General features: G+C 55.8%; 1 protein-coding gene across 3 annotated transcripts in view; it reads right to left on the bottom strand.

Moving 5' to 3' along the window:
* The window catches only part of PKNOX2 (PBX/knotted 1 homeobox 2), a 241786-nt gene extending 220235 nt beyond the window's left edge, over positions 1-21551 (bottom strand). For all 3 annotated transcript variants that reach the window (XM_036014674.1, XM_028527641.2, XM_036014675.1), the window contains exon 1: positions 21465-21551. The gene's annotated coding sequence lies outside the window, so the exon portion shown is untranslated. The remainder of the gene's footprint in view (positions 1-21464) is intronic.
* Between the last annotated feature and the right edge of the window lie 1537 nt (positions 21552-23088).

Below are 23088 nucleotides of genomic sequence, written 5' to 3'. Positions count from 1 at the left end.
TTCTAGTTAGCGGGTGTTTTCTGTGCTCGGGACTCTCTGCTGTAAATGTTGTGTGCGCCCAAACTCACAGGCTGAAATCCTAATCCCCTGCGCGATGGTGTTTGGAAGCAAGGCCTCGGGGATAACGTGGTCGTGAGGGTGGGACCCTCATGAATGGGATTAGTGCCCTCATGACAGATGACCCAGAGAGCTCCCCCACCCCTTCTGCCATGTCAACAAGACAGCAAGAAGCCAACTATCTACAAAGCAGTAAATGGTCCCTCAACAGACACAGCAGATCTGACAGTGCCTTGATCTTGGACTTCCCAGCGTCCAGAACTGTGAGAAATGTATTTATGTTGTTTATAAGCTAGGCAGTCTATAGTAATTTGTTATATCGGCCCAAACGAAATAAGTCATTCTCCTTCATTTTTTTGTTGTTGAGCTATAAAGCAAATGGTTGCCCCCACCCCCACCTGACCCAGGACCCTAGGAGTGGCCCATCATCCAAAGGGCAATAGGCAGCTAACATCATACTCGACGGTGAGAGACTAAAAGCTTTCTCCCTGAGATCAGGAGCCAGACAAGACGCCCACCGGCAGCACTGCTGTTCAGTACTGACTGGAACTTCTAGTCAGAGAAACTAAGCAAGAAAAAGAAACAGAAAGCATCCAAATTGGAAAGGCAGAAGTAAAATAATTTCTGTTTGTAGAGGACATGATGCTACATACAGAAAGTCCCTACAAATCTACAAGAAAGCAAACAGAACTAATAAGCGAATTCAGCAAAGTCATAGGGTGCAAGATCACATGCAAAAACCCGACATGTTTCTATACACTAGCAAAGCACCACCCGAAAAGGAAACCTAAAAAGCAATTCCATTTACAATCGCATCTGAAAGAATAAAATGCCTAGGAATATGTGTAACCAAGAAAGTGAAAGACTTGTTCACTAAGAATTCAAAAACATTGCTGAGAGAAATTAGCGGGGACCACACATCGGTGCTCATGGACGTGCAGACCTGATACTGTTACAATGTCAATACCACCTACAGCGACCACGGATTCGAGGCAGCCCTACCGCCCTGCTCTGGACAACTGGGCTTCCACACGCAAAAGCAAGAAGCCAAATGTCTAATGTCTACTTCACACCAATATAAAAATTAATTCAAAACAAATCACGATCTAGGTATAAGAGCTAGTGTCATAAAACTTCAGAAAAAAACATGGGGATAAATCTTCAGGACCTTGGATGTGGCAATGATTCCTAGACGTGTCCCCGAAAGTATAAGCAAAAAAACCCAAACAAACATAAATTTGACTTCATTAAAATTAAAAACTTTTGTTCTTCAAAAGACATTATCAAGAGAGTAAAGAGACAATCTACAGAATGGTAGAAAATATTCGCAAATCTTGTTTCTGATAAAGGTTTAATTTCCAGGGTGCACAAGGAACTCCTACAACTCAACAATGAAAACAACCCAATTTAAAAATGGGCAAAGCACTTGAGTAGGTGTCTATCTACAGAAAATACAGAAATGGCCGACAAGCACAGGAAAGGATGCTCGACATCATCAGCCATCAGGGAAATGCACATCAAACCACAATGAGACACTACTCCATAGCTACAAGAATGGCTATAATTTAAAAAGAAAAACAGAAGAAAAACAGAAAATAACAAGTGTTGACAAGGATATGAAGAAATTGGAACCTTTGTGCTTTACTGATATGAATGTAAAATGGTGCAGCCACAATGAAAATCACTCTGGCGGTTCCTCATAAAGGTGAATATGGAATTACCGTATGACCCAGCAATTCAACTCCTAGGAACGTACCCAAAAAACTGAAAAGGGGGACTCAGACAGATATTTGTACACCAGCATTCACTGCAGCATTATTCACAATTGCTCACACATGGAAGCAACCCAAGTATCCATCAACAGAAAAATGGATAAATAAAATACAGTATATACATATAATGGAATATTATTCAGCCATGAAAAGGGATGGAATTCTTAGATATGCTACAACACAGGTGAACCTTGAAAACAAGCTAAATGAATAGACACAAAAAAGCAAGCATATTACAATTGCACTTTTATGAAATATCTAGAATAAGCAAACTCATAGGCACAGAAAATCGATGAGAGGTTACTAGGAGCTGAAGTGAGGGCAGGGGAGGGGGTTACTGCTTAATGGTTTCAGAGTTTCCATTGGGGTAATGAAAAAGATTCAGAAGTAGATACAGTGCTGTTGGCACAACACTGTGAGTACAGTTAAAACCACTGAATTGTGCACTTAAAGATAGTTACAATGGCAATTTTTATTATATATTTTAGCACACTATGAAAGGACAGTGGAAAGATAGGGTATAATTATTTAATTTCCCATGTATGACTAAACTGAACCAGAGAGCCTAACTAAAGAAAAAAATGGATTTCTTTCAAGCTTGAACTCAACAGCTGTAAATGCACACGGGCTTTGCGACAGCTCTGCTCAGCTGCGGCCTGGGGCCCCGGCACAGAGGACACTGAACAAAGTCCTGGAAGCAAGGACCAGGGGTGCCACCTGCTTTCTTCCAAGGTTCCCGCAAATAGAGTGGGACTCCCCCAAAATGCATTCACTGGACAAATGTTTATCCAGTACGTATTACGTGCCAAAGTGCTGCACACACAGTGGGAAACAGTGAGTAGTAACCTGGCTGGGAACTTGAACCTGGCCGGTCCTTTGAGATCTGAGAAGTGGCCTGGAGCCCTGGGCTGTGCTCATCCATCAGGAGGATGTCTTTGTCACGGTTTGTTTCGGGTTTCGAGTGAAAGCACTGTGTGGATGGCGAGGCACGACCCAGGAGTGAGACAGTGCTGTTGCTGTTACCACTACGCTAGGGACTTACTAGGTCTTCCTGGAAAAATCAGCCTGGCTGGCCGGCACACACCTCGAGGCCAGGGAAAGCAATCAGAAGCTTTCTGACTCCCGAGTGTGGGGAGGAGAGGCTCCGAGTACAGGGAACACATCAACAGGGGCAAAGTTCCAGGGGCTCAGGTCTCTACCCCACAGGGAGCCCGGAACTGCGGGCCCCTCTCTCCCCTGCAGCGGCTGGCTCTCCCCCTTCCAGGCTGCTTGGCTCAAGGCCCTACCACAAAGTGGGGTCTTCACTCACCAGCTTTCCACATACACGCCCTTGTTTAGGGTTCCCCCCACTCTGCCTAGTTGGTCCTACCCAACCATCAAGGCCTGGCACGCGCAAGACAGGATTTCTAACAGAAAAAGTTCAAATGCAGGTGGGCCTGGGTTCTGATCCAGCCTTACCAGCTGTGTGACCCGGGCCTCTGCCACACGTCAAAATGGGGCTAGACAGACCCCCGTCCCGAGCCCACTGTCAGGCAGTGCGTATCCAGGGTTCTGCACCCCGCCCACTCCCTCCATGAAGTCCTTCCTGGTCCCTCCAGCCGCCCTGATGTTCCCTTCCTCCAAGAGCCTCCCTCTTCCCAGTGCCTGGGAAGTGACCCCCTGCATCCTGCACCGTCTCTGGGGCTAACCCACTCTGGTGTGTACCACGCGATCCCCCACAGTAGGGTGACTTGCACGCCAACCGGAAGCTCCTTCACGTAGAGGGCAAATCTTATCCCCTTTGGTTGCCCTCCATGGTGGCCAGCGCACAGTAGGTGTTAGTAAATTAAAACATATTTGAGCAAACGGAGGGTCCCCAGGCAACAGAGGAAAACCCCACAGGAAACAGACACATCCAGCTCTGAGGAAGGGCCCATTCATGCCCTCTGCTCTGGATGAAACCATGCGCTGCCCACGCTGGCACTTAATGAACACTCCATTCACTGCTCGAGTTAAGTCTGCGGATGCCCCAGCTCATTAAGGTCAATTGTAGTGCGGCTAATCCAGGGAAAACAGTTGGTCTGAAGAAAATCGCCTCATTTTATAAATTAGGATGTCTCTGAAAATGATTTTATCTTCTCAGTTTCATTTGAACATTAAGAAGAGTCCATGTAAAATCATTAATGTTTAAAAAAAAAGAGTCACCGTCCTGTGAGCACCCCTCCCACTCCACTGGGGAGAGGCAGCCCAAGAGCAGGCTACAGTGGCCAGGCGGAGCTGGCCAGGAATCCCAATGTGTCACCCGTCCTCCACAAAGCAGATGACCTATGGTCAGAACACAGGTTTGCTGCATGGGTCCCCGGTACCTCGGAGCTCCAAGGACTGCCTCCCCCCGCAGTCTGATGGGCCAGCAGGCCATCTGGACCTGGGGTGGCTCCAACCATGGGCGGAGCCTCAGGTGGATCACAACCTCCCTGTCCTCAAGGTGCCCATCTGAGAGGAGGCCAAAGTGGACTAGAGGCCCCTCAACGGCCCTCCTGCACGTTGCATTGTTTCCAGCGAGCCTTCCTGTTTCTGGAAAGTCAGAGAAGTTGGGGAAAGGCGAAGAGACACGTGGAGAGCCCAGGGGTCTGCCCGTCGGCTCAGCCTCCAGGGCAGGGAATACAACAGGTCGCCCATCTCTCTCCATCTCTCGTCCACAAAAATAAGCCCTTCACGGGCCCCTCTCCAGAGCTGCTGTCAGGCCAGGACTCGCAGTCCATGCGCAGCGGCTTGGAGGAGCTGGAGAAAACCTTCCCCAGCCTGGCCTCTCTGGGAGAAGGAAGCAGCTACTTCTTCCATCCCAGCCCAACACTGGGAATAAAAGTGGTGGCTCCGAGGGCTTAGCCTGCCACGTGTAACACCTACCGTGGGCTGGGAGCTCTGTGTGCCTCAGGACATGGGAGTGTCGACACAGCCCCGTAGTGGGGCTCTCAGAGTACCCATTTTATAATTGAGGACACAGAGACGCAGGTTAAGATGCTTGGCCAAGGCCAAGCTGACAGTGCACGGCAGATGTGGGACTTGAACTCTGGTGTGTCTGAAGCCAAAGACTTTTATCTTTCAACTAAGCCATCCATGGACTCCTACTGTTGGGAGATTCAGAAGCCAAATGGAGGGAACAAGGGGACAGCCACTAGCAGGTGCGGGAGCCCCAGTCCCACGACGTCCTCTCCCTCCTGACCCACTCATAGGGTGACCAGCTGGCCCAAGTTGCCTCGGACCGAGGGGATCCCCAGACATGGGACTTTCAGCATCCAAACCAGCACAGTCCTGGGCAAACCCAGAGGATCGACCACCCTGTGACTGAGGCTTCCTTGAGCTTTGTGGCTCTCCAGAAAAAAATGTATTTTCACAGTGCAGACATAATCGAGGGGCACTATCAGTGACTCCTACTCTGAATGGAAGAGCAGCTTTAGTCCCGTCCCCCAGCACAGTGCCACGGGGCCAGGTCCCACAAAGAAATCTTCTCTTGGTGTCCCCGCTCCAGGCTCAGGCCGAGTGGCCACTCTAGGCTGAGCTGGGCGCGAAGGGCCCGAACAGAAGAACAGAGGAGCTGGTGACGGGAGTGAAGTAAGACACCGCCCACAGGTGCTCACTGCATGCCCGCAGCGGGGAGATTGTCGGCCTGTTTTACCGACGGAACAGCTGCAGCCTTGGAGGAGTTCAGAAGATCTTCGTAGAAGTTCCCCAAATGTTTAAGAAGTTGAATCCTGAGTGTCTCACCCAGGAGAGAATCTAGGCAGAGGCCCCATGACACGAGCCCATGGGGACCTCCTTCTGTGGGGTGGGGGTGCTCCCCCAGCCCGCTCTGGGAAGCCGGGAGAGGACCCCCTCCTGCCTGTCACTTCCGAGCATATGCATCAAGGCAGGAGGGCACTTGTCCCTACCACTCCGGACCACTGTCCCTTCCATCTGGCCACCCAAACACTGCTCTTCTGATTCAGGCAGTACCTCCTCCAGGAAGCCATCCCTGACTACTCCAGCCTGCAGTGGAACCCTCTCCCCTGACCTCACACCGCCTTCCCATGATGCATCCTCCATTCTCGCCTCGGGCTCTTTATTATTTAACTTAATGAATAAGAGGGTGAACCCAGGTGACAGACCCCCTGAGCTCAATCCTGGCTCCCTCACACACTAGCTTTGAACGGGTGGCTCCCCGTCTCCGTGCCTCAGGTTATACAAATAAACGGGAAAGAGCCAGGGCGTCCATCCACCCGAAAGCGTCGTCCTGAGACTCGAATGAGTTAATAGGCATGAAAGTGTTTAGAAAGTGCCTGGTACACAGTAAGCATTCAATATGTGTTTGCTATTACTATTATTTGGATATTGATATTAGCGAAGTACCTGCCTAGCTAGACTCGGATTTCCTGGCATGCAGGACCCGAAGTAGACACTTCTCTGCGTCCGTCCCCATGGTAGGCAGACGCACAGAGTAGGAACTGCACACGCCCGTCCTGTGGTGGAGCCTTTGCAGAGGCCGGCAGCTCCTCATCTCACCGCCGAGGGCCGAGAGAGATGCACGTCTGTCTGCCAGAGACCACCAGCCGCCCTTTCCAACACCCCTCAGGTCACCCCAAAATGTCTCCCAGGAGCTCAGCAGCAGCAGCAGCAGCAGCAGAGATCTAGGAATGAAATTACAGCAGCTCAGGCCATGGGCCCCCAGGGACAGAATTCAAGGAAGCCAGAGCCCTCAGGCCATTGCCCAACCCCCAGGCAGCTGGGAGCCGCAAAGCAAAGCCCCAGGGGCTGTGTCCTGCAGAGAACCCAGATCTGTGCAGAGAGAGTTCTCTTGGGAGTCCCAGGGGCCTCGGTTCTCGTTCCGACCCTGTGCTCTGTGATCTTCCCCAAACCCCTTGACCTCTCTGGGCCCCTGGTTACTCAGATGTTAAATGACAAGGTTAGTCAAAGACCAATTACTTAGTTCCTTCCAACCCTGACGCACACTGAGTCAGTTTCGGAGAAAGAGAAAAAGAGAAAATGAACCTAACAAATAATTTCACAAGCAACCTGCTCCCCACAAACATGCACCAGGCTTTTTCGACACACAAGCACTGTTCTGGGTTATAGTTCTGAAAAAAAAAAAGAAAAGACGAAATCGGTTAATTATTGGAGGAAAATAAAGGGGGCCAGGGAGAGCCAGGGCTGGGAGAAAGGGGGTTTCATTTTAGATGCGGCCCTCAGAGAAGGCCTTACTGGGGCAGGGTGGGGGGCAGGGGGGGAAGCATGGGAGAGGATCTCTAGAGCAACCGAGAGCCCCCCAGGCTGACACTTGGAGGAAGTGCTCCACCCAGAGGTGGCAGCAGACCACCCCGTTCCAGCCGCCACAGGGAGGTCTGGCGTGAGTGAGCGGGGAAGGTGGCCACGGAGTGGAACTAGGAGGTGGAGACGCAGCCATGGTAATGACTTTGGCTTGTGTTCAGTTATAAACTCAACTCATGAAGGCTTTCACACAAACAACTTTGACACTGCTCACTTCCAGGATGAAGGCGAAGCTCCTTCTCCGTGTGTCTGTCTGTCCTCCCCTCTCTCCGCCCGTGGCCTGCGATCTGGCTCGTGACTGTTACCACTGCTTTTGTTGGGAAGCAGGAAACGACAGCTTGGAGATACCTGCTCGCCCTTCCAGGTCTATAGCGCAGCACGGGCCTGGTCTGCACTTTGGAACCTCAGGTGGGCTCTCCCACCGCTCCGGGAGGTGCAGCCCTCCAGAGTCAGACCCAGGCTGTCCCGCTGGGATGGGCCCTGGCCCTGTCACTCTGCCCAGCCTCCTTGCCACCTGTCAACCCCTGCCTGTCTCCCCAGGCCCTCACACCTGCTGTTCCCCCTGCTGGAACACCCTTCCCTCCTGTCCTTCCTCACTTCCGTCTACTCTCCCCCCAGGTCCCAGATCAGACACCACTTTCTCAAAGAGACTTCCCCGCTCTCTCCAAACAAAAGCTTCCTGTTAAGCACTCTCCTGGGTTTGTGCTCCTCCCATCAACACTCTGATGACACTTGCATGCTCGTGCGTATTTGCACGGTTTTTAAAAATCAGTGCCTCTCTACTCCACCCGACTGCAGACTCTCAGGACGGAGGCCTCGTCTGGTTTCGCTCACCTTTCTACCCCAGGAACAGGACAGCGCCCGGCATACCCTCGGGACCTAAAAACCTGAAGGACATGGTTGAATGAAAGGATGAGTGCACATCCCGGGCCTTCTGGGGCACAAGGTGGGGCCAGCTCAGGGCTCTTGGGTGGGCTCTGCGGGTGTGGTGAGAGCCGTGAGCTAAACAGGGAGGTGGCAGGGCTGGGAGGGGAAAGGACTGGAGCCCGCACAGCCCCTGAGCCCTTTACACAAATTATCCCATTTCATTGTCATGGCCGCCACGAACTGAGAATTACTGTCCTATCTTACAGCCGAGAGAGCTAAAGCTCGGAAAGGAGGTTTCTATAAACGTGTCTGTAGCCCTGACCAGTGTGGCTCGGTTGGCTGGATGTTGTCTTACAAAGCAAAGCATCACCGGTTTGATTCCCCAGCAGGGCACATGACTGGGTTGTGGGTTCGGCCCCTGGTTGGGGCACACGAGAGGCAGCCAATCCATGCTTCACTCTCATGTCAATGTCTCTCTTCCTCTCTTCCTCCCTCCCTTCCCCTCTCTCTAAAAACAAATAAAACATAAACGCATCTGCAGTCGCACTTAGTCTTTCTGATGCCATGGTCTATGCTCTTTCTGCTCTGCCCCAACTGCCCTCGCCCGGGCAGTTCTAATCCAGATCTGCCCTTGATCTCCTGTGTGACCTTAAGCAAGTTTCTGCCCTCTCTGAGCTTCAGTTTTCTTATATATGAAACTCAGAGGTTGGAGTAGATGCCCCATGCCCTGTCCACTTCTGCGATTCCATGACTTGAGGGCTCTATGCTTCTAACGATACGAAAGCAGTAATGGGTGCTGCAGCACCTAACTAGACGTCAACCACACCACAGACACTCCACAGATGCTCACTTCCTCCCCGCTCCTTCCCTTCATCTGTTCCTCTTTCCCCCTCCCCTTCCCAACTCGCCGTTTCAGAGAATCTCTGCTCCACGACTCTCGACCCTCGACCCTCGACCCTCGTGGTGGCCACCCGTGCTGCTCTGGTCCTTCCGGGGGCGGGGGACTCACAGCCCCACCTCCCTGCTGCCCAGGAACCCCACCTGGCTCTGGCGTTGACACCCCCAGCCTGCAGTGCCCTCAGACAGCCGTTCCAGCTGTGGTCCCCAGAGAGACTCAGGGTCTTCCTGCAGCCTGGCCCCTCCTGCATCCTGAAGGGGCACTTGGTCTCTGTCCAGCACTGTGGGGACAGAGGAGGAAGCGACAGGAAGGGGAGTCACATACACTGAGTACCTCCAGAGGCCAGGAGCTGGACCAGGCCGTTTGCTGGTTGTCTCGTTTAATCCCTGCACAGAGCCATTATTGCCCCCGCTTCACAGAAGGGAAGGGACTAAGCGAGGGTCAAAGGGGTTGAGAAATCGCACATCCAGCCCTGCCAGTCAGGCCCTGGGCAGACACCCTCGGCCAGCCCGGGGGCCTGCACCTCAGCCCAGGACCCTTTCTGTCCCTGCGGCCCTGCCCTCGAGAGCACCTTTCTTTCCATAGCCGTGTGACTTTGGATTCACACCCCAGCTATTGAAGTCCACTAAACTCTCTGGCCTCCTCCCTCGTGCCTCTCCTCACCGCCTCCTCCCAAGTACCAGGCTGCAAACTATTCACAAACTGCCCCCAGAGCTTCTGAAGGGATGGCATGGCTGTGGCCACTGCACCAAGGAAGCCACGTTGAGAAGTTGATTCCGTCCCATCTGGAGGACAGGACTGGTCACCGATAAATGCCGTCCTCCGGCCGGCACTGGGAAAGCGGGGTGAGCCTTTCCCTCCCAGCTCCCAGCTGCTGCACATGAGAGCAACCCAGAACCCAGACTCGGGGAAGATGTGAATGTGACCATCTCCAAGCACCCCCAGACATGACTGGGGCCCTAGCTGGGGCTGCAGAAAGAGTGGAGAAGGGTGCCTGCCTTTTCTAAAGGCTCCTCTAGAAAGCCACGCCCTCAAAGGAGGACAGCGGTGGGCTGGGGGAGCAGGGGGTGTGGGAACATCGACGGCTGTGCTCTGAGAGGCAGCCTGGACAGGAAATGCAGGCGAGAGCAAAAAACCCCTGGCGGGATTTCCTGCGGCCCACTGTCCTCTTCTTGCCTGCTCTGTCCTTGTCTGGGATGGAAGCCCCGGGGATGGCAGGGTGGCCAGCTCTCCCCTGAGAGGGGCCTCACTTGAGGACCAGAACTCCAGGGGGCCCTCCAAGACCACCAGAGTGGGTCACACTCCCCAGTTATGCTCTCATGACCTCCTGGGCTCCTCCATGGTTCTTGTCCTGGTTTCATGAATTACCTACAGAGCTTGAACTCCCACCTCACCTGCAGACCGTGAACTTTTCCAGAGCCCAGCTGGAGAGCTCACGACCGTGTGCCCAGCACTTCCGCCACTGCCAACACACAGAAGGTGCTCAGGAGACATCGACTGAACATACGTTACCAGCAGGGAAGAACCCAAGGCATGGTTCAGGCTGATGGGACACGGCAGGGGCCACCCCCACACCCCAGGCTCTGGTGGCCCCTGCACTGCATGAGGTGGGAAACATTATCGAGGACAACCATTGGTGCATAGTAGGCACACGGGTCAGGTTTGTGGACTCTCTGCCAGGATCTGGAAAACCCACCGAGGGTATGGCGCACACCCTGCCGCGAGGCAGTGGTGGCCGGTAAACGAGCTGTCAGCACTGCGAGCACGCGCTCTGCTTTAATCTAAGCAGAGTCACAGCGTCGGTGTTGACCGATTTTCTCCCGAGTAGTACAGGCCAGACCCCGTGTAGGTGCTTTCATTTTCGTGTGTGTAGCGTTCATGACACATTCGCACCCACTAACTCTCCACAGCCCGACAGCATCACAACCACCGTTCACTGATGAGGAAAGCGGGGCCAGCTTCCCAGACCATCCAGCCAGCATCCGGCTGAGTCAAGCTTCACGCCCCAGCCTTCGGCTTGTCCTGCGTTGGCCAGCCCCAGGAACCTGGGTCACACCACCGGCGCCCTGTCCAGCCCGGGGCCCTGGACCTTACACGGGGCACTGTGTGTGGTGGAGTACGGGGTCAGGGGCAGCAGCGGGATGGAGGAGGCAGGCATCAAGGAATCTGGAAACTTGCCCCCAAACAGACACCTCCCGGGAACAGGCAGCAAGCTGGGCTGGAAAGACCACTGGCCCAGGACCACACAGGGCCAGCTGGGTTGACCCTGGGCAGCTCTCTCACCTCTCTGAGCCTCACTGGATAAAACAGAGGCAAGAGCCCCCCCCCCCCACCCACACACACAGGGCCCAGCCCACAGCAAAGGAGCCTGCAATGCGTGGTCTTATTCAGCTACCCAAAAACCACAGAGCTCAGCAAAATCCTTCTCCCTAGTCTGTGGGTGAGCTGTGGTGGCCGCCCCTCCCAGAGAAAGTGCAGGTCCGGGTGGTCAGGCAGGGCCCCAGCCCAGGGCCTGTGCAGGAGGAATGCCGGGGAGCCTCTCCTCTGCCCTGCCCTGCCCCCAGCTAATGGCACTCCCCAGAGCACGGAGTTCTCCTTCCACTGCCCCCCTTCCCCCCTTGCAAGTCCAAGGAGATGGCTGATAAGTCCTCCAGGGGAGCAGAGGTCCGGCTTGGGAAGGGGCTTTCCTGACCATCTGCAAGTCAGCAGGAGACAGCGGTCTCATCTCGTTGCCACTAAGAGGCTCTGCTGGATGGGGGTGCCTTCCCCAGGAGAGCTGTGCTGGAGCAAGGAGCAAGCCGCTGACCCCAAGAATGGCCTCCAGGGCAGGCTGGGGGAGGCCACAGAGCTCCTGGGCTCCCTTCCGGGTCACATCACAGTGAGGAGTAGCCTAGGGGACGGCTGTCCCTGGGAGTCCAGCCCTTTCAGAGAGGTGTCCTGGGGGCAGGGCCAGAAGAGGGGCTCCCACAGGGCAGCAGAGCAAGACCAGCACTTCCGCGTGGGCCACGTGAGAGCAGCAGCACTGAACGCCCACCACCGGGCTCTCCTGCCCCACTGCTGTCCCCGTGGTCCTCCTGAGGCCCAGGGGACTCAGAAGGGCCCCTCCAACCAAGAGCTCTCCCAGCCCCTGCAGTCAATTAAGCGAGGCCCATGGCCACTGCAGCCACACCTTCCCTTGGGTGTAGGGCCGCACACCTAAGCAGAGTGCGACAGGCCCAAGCACCACTGGGCTAGTTGTCCCTTGGTTCCAGATCTGCGGTGCTCAGTGGTCTGGGCCACACACTGCAGCGCGTAGTCACAGACTGTAGACCCAGGGAGGGGCTTTGGGATAACCTGGTCTAACTTCCTGGTAATGTAAAATGACGATGCTGCAATCCAAGGAAGTTACTAGAGTGTCAGAGTCACACAGCTTTTCCTGGTGGCGTGATCTGTTCAGGCTCAAATGAGACAGTGTGGCTCCAAAGGGAAAAGGCCCTAACCCCACACAGCCCACGAATGGTCATGCATTGCACCGCGGGCTCAGGCCACGCTGGTGACAGGAAAGCAAGCGCCTCGGACACCGTGGGCCCTGGGCACAAAACCTGAGTCTCTGGACCTCTCTTGCCTCTGACCTGGAAGTAGAACCCATGATCTTTAGGGAACATGGCCTCCCCAAGGAGAGGCGCAGCCCTGCACCCCCGAGGCTTAGCAGAGGCGTTGGGATAGAGCAGTGCCCAGTGGCAGCAAGCCAAATGAGGGAAGCCAGTTAGCGGAACCTCTGGGGGTGGGGCAGCGAGCCCCATGCCACCGTGCCACCCTGGAATCAGGGAGACGGTGCCCATCCCACGCCTCCTCAGAGTCAGCAGGCCCCTACAAATGGGCTGAATGTCCCTCGGTGTCCATCAGGACTGTGAGTGGGTCAACCGTGGGTGTCAAGCCCTGGGGACACTCTCCTCCCCCCCCAGGCCCTTTACAGCTCAGCTGGCAGATGGAGGCAGGAAGGCCGCAGGGCCGCTCTGTCACCAACAGCCACTGCCATCGCTATACCTCCCTGCCCCTATGTCCACCACCACCTCTCTGTCTTTGCACTGGACACTGGAGGCTTTGTGGGAGTAAAAAAAGTAGATCTTCTAGGTTTAGGTTTCCATAACAGCCAGAAACTTCGCCCAGAGTTTGCCAGACAAAGGTGTGGGTGATGGGGCAGATGTGCTCCGATTCCTTTAAAGAGACTCTCAGGAGAGACCTGGGTGGACCTCGGGGCAGAGCAGCCCTCCGAGCTCAGCTCGGCACTGGCTCTGTCCCCCAAAGGCCAGAGAAAAGGCCATGGCTGTCCCAGGTGGACCTGGGCCTCCTTAATTACGGCGCTTCCCCCTCAAACGGGCGGACACACGGCACCCCCTTCCTGGCCCCCGCATGATCGCCGCTCTCGGAGCCTCAGCTCCCCTCATCTGTAAAACGCTGGAACCACACCCCTTCACCTGCTCCAGGGTTGACCAGAGACCAGAGGAGCGGGCCCCTGAGAATGTGTTTTTTATTAGGAAAGAAGAGTCATATCCACTATGAGCTTGCCACGTGCCAAGTACTTTTAGGTCATTTCTTCAATACTCCCATGTGCTCTGTATTATTATTATTATTATTATTATTATTATTATTATTATTCTAACTATATAGCTTAGAAAACTGAGACTCAGAGACGTTAGATGATGTGCCCAAGGACACACAGCTGAGTAGTAGCGGAACCAGGGGCAGAATGGAGACTCCAACACGAAAGCCTGTGTTCCTTCTCCCAGCACCACACTGTCCACAAAAGAAGCCAACCTTGCTTTTCAGGAAGAGGCCGGTGAGTTTTCAGACTACAAATGCCGCCCTGGTGGAGCCAACCCCTGCTGCCAGACACGCACATTCGCCCCAGGAAGTCAAGTCAAAGCCAACCCACTCTACCGCCCTGGGGCCCACCATACAAGGGCCCAGGGCACCTCGCCCTGGCCAGCATGCCTCTGCAGCTGTGTGCAGTCAGGACGCCCGCCTGGGGGTGCTGCTGGGGGTGGGGGTCAATGACCACTCGGACATACGACAATACAGTTAAGAGGAGACCCGGACTCATGGAACTCTGGGCTGAAGGGGGCTTCTGAGAGCAACTTCAAGCTCCTCATTGGGTTGGCGAGGAAACTGACAGCCAGGGAAGGCACGTCCCTTGTGGAAGGTCGCACACAGCCAGGGTCTGGCATCCAGTCCCAAGCCCGGCACTCTCCACCATCCCCACCTCTCTGACATCAGTGAGCTCCGGGGCCCCGAGCTGGCCGGGTTTGGACCTCTTGATGTCCGAGCCCGCTCTCTTGGCCCAGGAAAAGCGGGGAGACTCGAGAGCGGTGGGCTGGCATCGGGAAGGGAGTCAGAGTGCTTCGTGCACTGCCATTGGCCTAAGCCCTAACCCTGGAGAAGGCTACGTGAAAACCCGCCCGGGAATTCCTCCATGCGGGGCAGAGGCCAGTCCCCACAGGGGGCCCCAGTGGTTCCCCCGAGGCAGGGGTGTCCCAGGTGGCCCCCAGGCATGCTCAGAGGGGCTGAACTCTTCACCCTGGTTCTGCTTGGCCCCCAGCACTCCCAGGAGCACTGCTGAGAGCTCATCCACTAGAAATCTCCCTGCCCCCTCATTCCCTGTCCCTCTGCAGCACCCAGTCCCACCCGTGCCTCCTCTGGTTTACGACAATCTGTGTGCCTTTTTTCAGGCACCTCCGATGTGTCACCTCCGATGTGTTTGTGTGTTCCCCCACCCCCTGAGGACAGGTCTATTTCTGCCACAGCCCTGCCGGGTGTGCACGCCATAGGCGGCACCAGGCCACAACGTGACCAGCTGTTTGTCCACCACTTGCTGATGGTGCCAGTGACCTGCAAAAGGGCCAGGCCACGTCCTAGGGAAGCAAAAAGGAAGGGGAGTGGTAAGCTGGGTAGGCCGGCCACTGGCTCTTCAGTCCAATAGGACAGGGAGGGGGAGACCCGTGGCCGAACCTCTCCTGCGTGCCAGGCACTATGCTGGGAGCTTTACAAATGCTCGCTCCACAGTCCCGCGAGCTTTATACTTTCATTTCCCACTTTCCAAGGGGGAAACTGAATCAGAGATGTTGAACAACCTGTCTAAATTCATCTGATTACCAACTAGCAGAGGCAGGCTCTCGAGGCAGTTTGTCTGATGCTCACTAAGCCTGGACCCCACTCTGTCTGCCAGCAGGCCAGTGACTCAATGGTTACATGCAAGGGGGCTTCCATTTGCTGCTGCTGCTGGATCCTCGATGCGCAGGACTGCGCCCGGCACACAGCAGACACACCGAACACTTGCTGAGTGAGGGAACACCGTGCTGCCCCTCGTCAGCAGGCCAGCACAAGGCTTGTGATTCCAGGTTCCTGGGCCCTGTTTCCAGGAACCTCAAACAACTCTTTGTTTTTCTTCTTTTGCCACCTAGAAAGGTCCCCAACGTATGCGAGTTCCTCCAAAGGCCTGGTGAAGGGTGGATGGGCTCACTAGGCCTAAGACGGGACTGGAGTGGGAGCGTAAGCTGAGCTCCAGAGACTAGACCCTAATGAGGTGGGAAGTTTAGAAGTGTCCTCAGGGCTCTGGGACCTGCTGATTCTGGGCCACTCTTTGGCTCCTCCCCATCCCTGGGGCTCCCTCAGACCCCCGCTGCCTTGTCTGAGCTGTACTGGAATTGGCCACATTCCTATGAAGCAGAGAAACTAACAATTACGCCACCCACCCCAGCTCCATCGGAACCCTCACAGTCTGCTCCGGGGCCCCAGGGCCAGCTGCTTTTCTCCACATTCCAGCCAAAAATAATACAAGAACGAAGCTGTTTGGTGGAGACTTAATCTAATCTTCATTGCTTCAGTTTTAAAATATCCTGCCTGGTTTAGGGTTTCTTATTACACGCAGGGATGTGTTTTTAGTGAGATAGGTCTTAGCAGAAACGTCCTTCGTGTAATTAGAAACCCAGGCAGGCAGGGCCTGCGGCGAGGCTTCCAAGCCAAACAGCAGGTCCCCTGAAGACAACGCGTCTGCAGCGAGTCCTCCTCTGGCGTCCTGGGCTCCATGCTCCCTTGCTCCCCGGGGATCCGGTAGAAGGCCTGGGCCTTCCCACTCTCACACATTCTCTCAGCAAACCAGTGGCTCCTTCCACCTTCAGGCGGGCTCTTCCTCCCAGTAGGAATAGAGACGAAGATGCCGCCTGAGACTGTAGGAGGAGGCTATGGAGAGGGAAAAATTACCCCAAGAAGTCCCCACAGACGAGGGAGAATTAAAGGCAAGCCTTCCCCTGGAGCCACGGCTCCAGAATCAAGGCCGGCTCTGAAATATCAGGCGCGGCAATGGAAGGAGTGTCCGAGTGCATACATTTTCGTGTAAGTGCCAGGAGTAACTTCTCGGGCTTTTCTGGCCCAGAATCTACTGGGATCTGCCAGCATGGAGGCTGCTGAGGGAGGGTCAGGCAGCGGCTAGCTCTGGCCCGGGGCCCATCCCCCAGCACACCCGCCCCGATGTCACACACCAGTTGGTGCTCAGGCCTCCTCTTCCCCATGGCACAGAGAAGGGGCTGGATTTCTGACAGGTCAGACTTTGTGTTCACCTGATGCAATGAAAGCCATTCCAGGTAGCACCACTGGCAGAGAGCATGCTGGTTCCCCCAGCGCGGCAACTTAACTGTCCCTCCTGATAAAGTGCAGGTGGTTTTTGGAATCACGGCAGGGTTTTCAAATTCTAGGATGTAAAGAAAGGCAGGAGTCAACCCTTTCGCCCAAGTCTCAGGATTCCTGAGAATCACGAGGGAAGGCTGCGGGACCAGACGGGGCCAGAAAACACACTGAAGGCTGCAGTGCTGCTCAGAAGCCTCCTCTCTCCCGAGCCTTTGTTGCTTAGAGTCCACCCAGCAGATTAGTGCAGGGGTCACTCCTCAGAGCCCCAGGAGCGATTCCTGCGAGGCACTCACTTTGCGGATGGAGAAACCGAGATCCAGAATCCAAAAGACTGGCTGGAGCACTGTAGTCAGGCAGTAACGGGGTGTAAAGCTGCCCGGCCCCCAAATTTCAGCCTGAACACTAGCTCAGCACGATGACCTGCCAGCCTTGATTAGCTCCTTCCTCCGTTCCCACCAGGTATTCGATTTAATTAAATTAGCTGATCCCCACTGCAACGAGCTGGCCAAGCAGCCTGGCCAGAACCCAGCCTGTGTGGCTCCTCCCTCTAAATTCTGCTTCTCAATAGAATTCAGTCTTCAATAAGTCACGAGTGTCACGTGAAGTGTTTCGCACAAAATGTGGCACGGTGGCAGGGCTCAAGGCTAGTGGTGGCTCACTATGATTTGCTTTCACCCTCTCCACACTCCGATGTTCGTTTGATCAGACGCCCTGGTTCCCATGCCGTCACCTCTAGCAATTGCATCACACGTTTATATATATCTCAGCATCGCAGGCCTGGTGCCACCCAGCATAGGAAAAGGAAAACTTAGAACAGCATTTCTCACCTTCCCCAAACTAATTTAGAAAATGTGCTCCAAATTAAATAAATGGGGAACAAAAGTCTGAAACTGGAGATAGAGTTGGTGGGGGGGGGGGTGCTAAATAAATAGCATGGAAATCTTGCAACATGCGGGAAGCCTATAAATTTTATAGGTTGTTTCTTTAATAAAAACAAATTCAATTGCTAACAACACAGTATTATTAAGCCACTAACATTTAAAAATCTAATTTGGTCTGCTCCGCGCTGTTCAGGGGCGTGTGGCATTCACCCAGAGTAAGGAAGGCAAGTTGATGGGATGGGGTTGGTTTCTAAACCAGGCTAATAGAAGCCCCTTTAAAACTCAGCCTTTTTGCTTTCTAGGCATGCCTTGGTCCCTAATGAGTTACAGCCCCTGGTCGAAGATGGACATGGCAGAAAGAAATTCAACACACACTCTGGTGTACCCATAAACATCAAGGCCCAGGGAGAGGAGGTGTGTTTCCAGTTAAGCCAGAACTCCATGAATTCAAGATTCTCCACTCACAAGACAGTAATTCTCCTTATTTCATCACTAACTTACTTCAAATGTGTTTATACAATTTATTGCTACTGAACTTCCAGGCAACTGGTGTAGAGTTAATGAAACCCAGCTTGGAGAAGCTTTGAACAACTAACCACAGTCTAAATGGTTATGACACGCGGTCGAAGCCGCAGCCCAGCCCCGCTGCAGTTTGTGTGTTAGGACCCAGTCAGAAAACGCCGTCATCTCACCTCCTGTGCCAGCGAGATTGGAAAAGGGAAAAGTGCTGAAAAATAGCTTTCCACATTTCTCCTCAAGGTTTCCAGACTTTCTCCCTGACATTTTAACACATCCATCTTACTAAAAGCAAGGCAAAGCCCCTCCCCCGGTGCCCAAGTAAATATTTTAGTTGCAGTTTGATTTGGCAGCCAGTTGAAATCCTGAAATCCAGTTGGAGTTTAATTGAATAGGGTCAGGCCTGTGTAGAGCAATGTTGAGGAGGGGTGTCGGGGGAGGCACTAAGCAACACGTCAAGTCAGACTCCGCGAAAGTCCAGAATGCGAGAAAAGAATGTGCAGATGACACTGGACCGGAAAAGGAACAAACTCGACGTCCTGCATCACTTGGACATTGGTGTTTATTAACCCTCATTGTCAAAGGGCGTCCTGCCCCCGCTCGCCCCTGTGGGGACTCCAGGAGCCTCTCTTTAGGAACAGGCCCCTTTCGGGAGAGTAAAGGGGAGGTACTGGACTCATCATGGCCCCACAATAAAAGCCCCTTTTGAAAGCAGCACTTTCATTAACTTAAAGCAATCTACAGACTTGAAAGCAGAGAGCAGTAAACTCCCAGTAAGGACCATAAAACAGCCGGCCGCGAGTTCGGTGCACTTCAGTGCAATTTGCACGAGGCATTTTACTGTGAGCGGTGGACGGCCCATCTCTCTCCAGTAACCCCCTGCCCCTTTTTCTAAACAGCTTCTCTTTCTCTCGGCTTTCAAGCCTTCGGAGCTCACAAAGGGGAGGCGGGGACCGGAGTCTCCGCAGGGTCACGGCTCCCTCCTGCACTCAGGCTCGCGGCGGGAGAGAGTGCAAGAATTCCAAGCCTGCAGAACAACAGCGTGGAGCTCCGCGGCGGGCGGTCGCCGCGCCCCGGGCCGCTGCGGACGCTCGTGGGTCGCGCGTCTTCTGCGCCCCGGAAGCACGGTCTCGCAGCTCCCGAGGGGCGCGACGGGTGCGAGAGGTTGAGCTCCAGATTGTGAGGAGGAAATTTCAAACCTCCTTCCAGAGCCCCCCCACCCCGACTCCCCGCCCCAACACACTGCTTCCCCAGTTGGCCAGAGGGGCAGCCTCCCTCCGCGGTCCGGACTTCTCTCCCTGCCCGGAGCTAGGCCCGAGCCTGAGTGGAGGGTGCAGCTCCAGTGGGAGATCGAGAGTCCAGAAACAGGAGACCCTCCCCTCCCCCAAGGTCCCGAGGCCTCGCGAAGGCCAGGGTGGCAGAGTAAACGGGAAGTCTACGGGTTAGACTTCACGGGATTTGTTTTTGTGTTTGAACACCATCATTTTCTTCGTGTGCAGGAGGGGGTCACCTAAAGCGGTCCACAGCGCGAAGCTTTAGGCTTCCACCAGTTGGAGAGCATTTAATATCTGAGAAGTTAACACGCTGGAGAAATCCGGGGACAAGGGGGTGAGGGCAGGAGACCCTGAGATCCCCCCTCTCCCAGGCGAAACGTCGCTCCCGCGGCACTTCAAGTGGGCTTCGGGACCTAGCCGCGGTGCCTGGGGGTCCACAGCCAGCGAGTAAAGTCAGGGTGCTCCAGTTCGACCCCTCCCGGCCCTCGGCCGCAGTCCAGACTTCCCCGGGCGCAACGGGCGCAACGCGGCTCCTCGCTGCTGGAGCTCCGGCGCAGGCCGCGGCGCCTGCGGACAACCGAACCCAGCCCGATGCGCTGCGCCCGCAGACGACCGAGCGACTCCCGAGGCCTGAAGAGCCGCCACGGTCCTCGGATCCACCTCGACCCTGCGAGGTTGCCCTGTCGCTCCACCCAGAACGCCCCTCCGATTTGTCCGCTTCCTGGAATCTTCCTCCTAGGACCGGGTCCTGTGCGCCTCAAGTCCTCTCTCCCAAAGCCTCTTTCCGGGAGAAGCAGCAGAAATCCGGGACTCGCCTGCCGTGACTCGGATCCACTACTTCCATCGCCTCCCTTGGTGCTTTTCCACCCACGGAGCGTGGGGAACAGCGCGCACGACCATTCCCAAATTTCAAGAGCCTAACCCCGATAAAAAGCCGTAGTCCTTTGCCTAAATCCTCAAGAAAGCCACCCGTTCCTCCGACTCCAGTCTCAGATGAACTCCAGGCCCCCAACGCCCACCCCCAGCCCCCTGCTCTGGCGGGGCTGTGATTCCACCCTGAAACTACTCGGTGGCCCTTCAGTCACTCTTCTGAAATCAGCCCGGACCCTACAACCCAAACTCCAGCGGGGCCCCGAACCCGAGCCCCAGATCAGGGCCGATGCACCACCATCCCCAGCCCTGCCGCACTCCCAGCCCGAGCCCAGGTCGCCCTGCCGCGCGGGCACCTCTGAGACCCCGGAAAGGAAGCCCGCTTCGCCCGTTTCTTCCTCTGGTTCTGCAGCGGGGAAAGCCCGCACACCTAACCCGAAAGAACCGCAAACTTTGCGGCAGACCCGAGACCCTGCCCATTGACCTCTGCTTTCCATCCCCTCTTTTACGAACTCGTGCCAGGAGGACTAGATCCAGGAGGGCTCCTCACTCCCAAATCTCGCAGGGGGCCCCAGGCATCCCTCACCTCACCAAGGACTCCCAAAAAATCCGCCCAAAGCCCACAACCCTACAAATCATCGCTCCTGGCGGGGCTGGGGCCCCTAAACTGGCCCCGGGGGCTCCAGCTTCCCTGACTCGTGTTCCGAAGTCCCCTCCGATCCGCCGGCGAACCCCATTCGCCCAGGCCGAACGCGGCGGTGGCTCGGACTTCAGTCGCCCGGCACGAGTCTGGGGCTGCTCCCGCTTCCAGCTGCTCAAAGGCAGCCTCAGGGTGGCAGCGCCCGCGGCGCCCGCCCAAAGGGCGCCCGAAGCCGGGAGAAAGCGAACCTGGAGCCGGCCTCGCTGTAGGATCGCCCGGCCAGGACCAGCCCGCACCGGCTCCGGCCACCGCGCCGGTCCCTGCTCTAGGTCCCCGGCGCAGCTCCCCGCCCGTCCGCGACAGGGCCTCGGGGCCGGCGGTCCGCTTCCCGCGCGCGGACAATGCGCGCCCGGCCCCTGTCCTAAAGGGCTAGGCAGCGGCCACCGCGGGGCTGCACGCCGGGCGCCGGGCGCCGGACCGCCTCCTCCCCAGCCTCGCCCCGCTCCGCGTCCGCCGGCGCTTCCCCAGCTTCTCTCTGCGCGCTCCCTCCCCGCTCCCTGCTCCCTCCTCCCTGCCGCCTCCCTCTCTCCTCCCGCTGCCTCCCTCGCTCGCTCTCCTCCTCGCCCTGTCGCAATGAATAATACTCCGGCTTGGGGACCGGAATAAAACACGCGCGCTCCGAGGCAGCCGCCCGCAGCCGCGCCGCCTGCAGAAGCGGCTCTGACATGGAAATGAATGACAGCTTACCTGATGCCAATCTTCATCAGACTGACACCGGCGTGACAACACAGCCTATACTTCCCAGCACCGCTCAGGACGTCAGCGCTCAGGGACCCGCCCCCGCCCCCCCACCTCCCCTCTCCCCACTCCCCTCTCCCCACCCCCACCACCCCACCCGCTCCGGCCCAGCCGCTTTCCCGGCCGAGGAGCCGCCGGAGTGTCTCCCTCTGCTGGAGGCTTTTCTGCGACTCCGGGTCAGGGCCTGCTCCTGTCGCGGGCGCGCGCGGAACCGCGCGGGGCAGGAAGCTTCAGACTGTATGGTGGCCTCGGACGTGGGAATGTGGCGGACCCCCGCAACCTCGGGAAAACAGCCCCTGTCCCCTGTGCCAAGCCCTTCCTGCACACCGCCCGGGCAGAGCTCTGAGACACCCTGTGCTGAGCGGACGGAGACGAGGACAACAGGAGAACTCCCCCGAAATCACAAAACTTAAAACTGGCAAGAAATCCTTACTTCCATCTTCACTCGGTCCCCCGCCCCCACCCTATTCCTGCCAGGCTGGCCTCATTTTTATGATTGCATTTGAATAATTCTTGTTACCCTTGCCCCAGAAAAGGTGTTCAGACGAAACTCCGGTTAGTTATTCCTATTCTCAAGAGCTTTTCTGCCGTGGGCTTCCTGGGGCGTTTGGGTCACAGAGGGAGAGGCTGTGTGATGATGGGCTGGGGCGGAGGGAGAGATGAAAGGGGGTAGAGGCTTTGTCAGTAAATCACCTCTTTGCAAATACCAGGCGAGCCTGTTCTCTGCACCGCTGTTTTCATTCTAAAAAGTCCCAGGGTCCTGGGGAGTCGGGTTGGTGAATGTGAAGGGAGACCAGCTGGGCTGTTTCAGCCTGGGCCCGCTGGGCTGGCTTCATCTACTTCGGGGAGGACATTAATCTAAGTGCCTTCTCAGAGGAAGGCCAGGGCAGGCACTCCACAGAGATCACAGTGCTGCTGAGCCTTGGTGCCGGCGCCCAGCACCTACGGATGCTGGCTGGCTGGCTCCACAACTCAGCACATGGCCCCCGGCGTAAAGGGACTGGGGGGCCCTTTCTGCCTCCCTGAAATTTGCTCTTGGCTCCCCATAGAGGAGCCATTTCAGCCACAGTCAGGCGGCCATTGATCCTCTGACCTCAGAGCAGGCAGGGGGCCCGGGAAAAGCCCAGACAAAGACACTGATGGAAGCAGGGAGGCAGAGAGTGAAACCCAAGCTGGCCAGGTTTTCTGTAAAGAATCTGACCCCAGGAGCTGGGGGCGGCCCCTTCCCTCCTTCCAGGCCTCTGGGTGACTCCTCATCTGCCCCCGTCCCGGGCAGGGTTTTGAGCCATTAGCATTTTATGGCTCAGAGGAGACAACTGTGGCCTTTTTAGCATCACAGCCCCTATACACTGATAACACTGTTTGCCCCAATCCTCCCAGTCCACCAAGTTTCAAACTCCAAAGTTGCCTGGGGAAGAAACTCTTCCCCGAGAACCTCCATTAGAGAGGAAGCTGAATCCTCTCACCTTCACGTAGAATCTCCAAAGACTTCACTGGGTGGATTTATGTCACCCCAGCCTCTGATCTGTGGTCAGAGACTCTGGCTGCTGACAGCATAATCGCTATTATATAT

The sequence above is a fragment of the Phyllostomus discolor genome, chromosome 13 (genome assembly GCF_004126475.2).
Source record: "Phyllostomus discolor isolate MPI-MPIP mPhyDis1 chromosome 13, mPhyDis1.pri.v3, whole genome shotgun sequence".
In the NCBI taxonomy this organism is placed as follows: Eukaryota; Metazoa; Chordata; class Mammalia; order Chiroptera; family Phyllostomidae; genus Phyllostomus; species Phyllostomus discolor.
The sequence above is the reverse complement of the archived record's forward strand: the minus strand, read 5'-3'. Positions and strand labels throughout refer to the sequence as shown.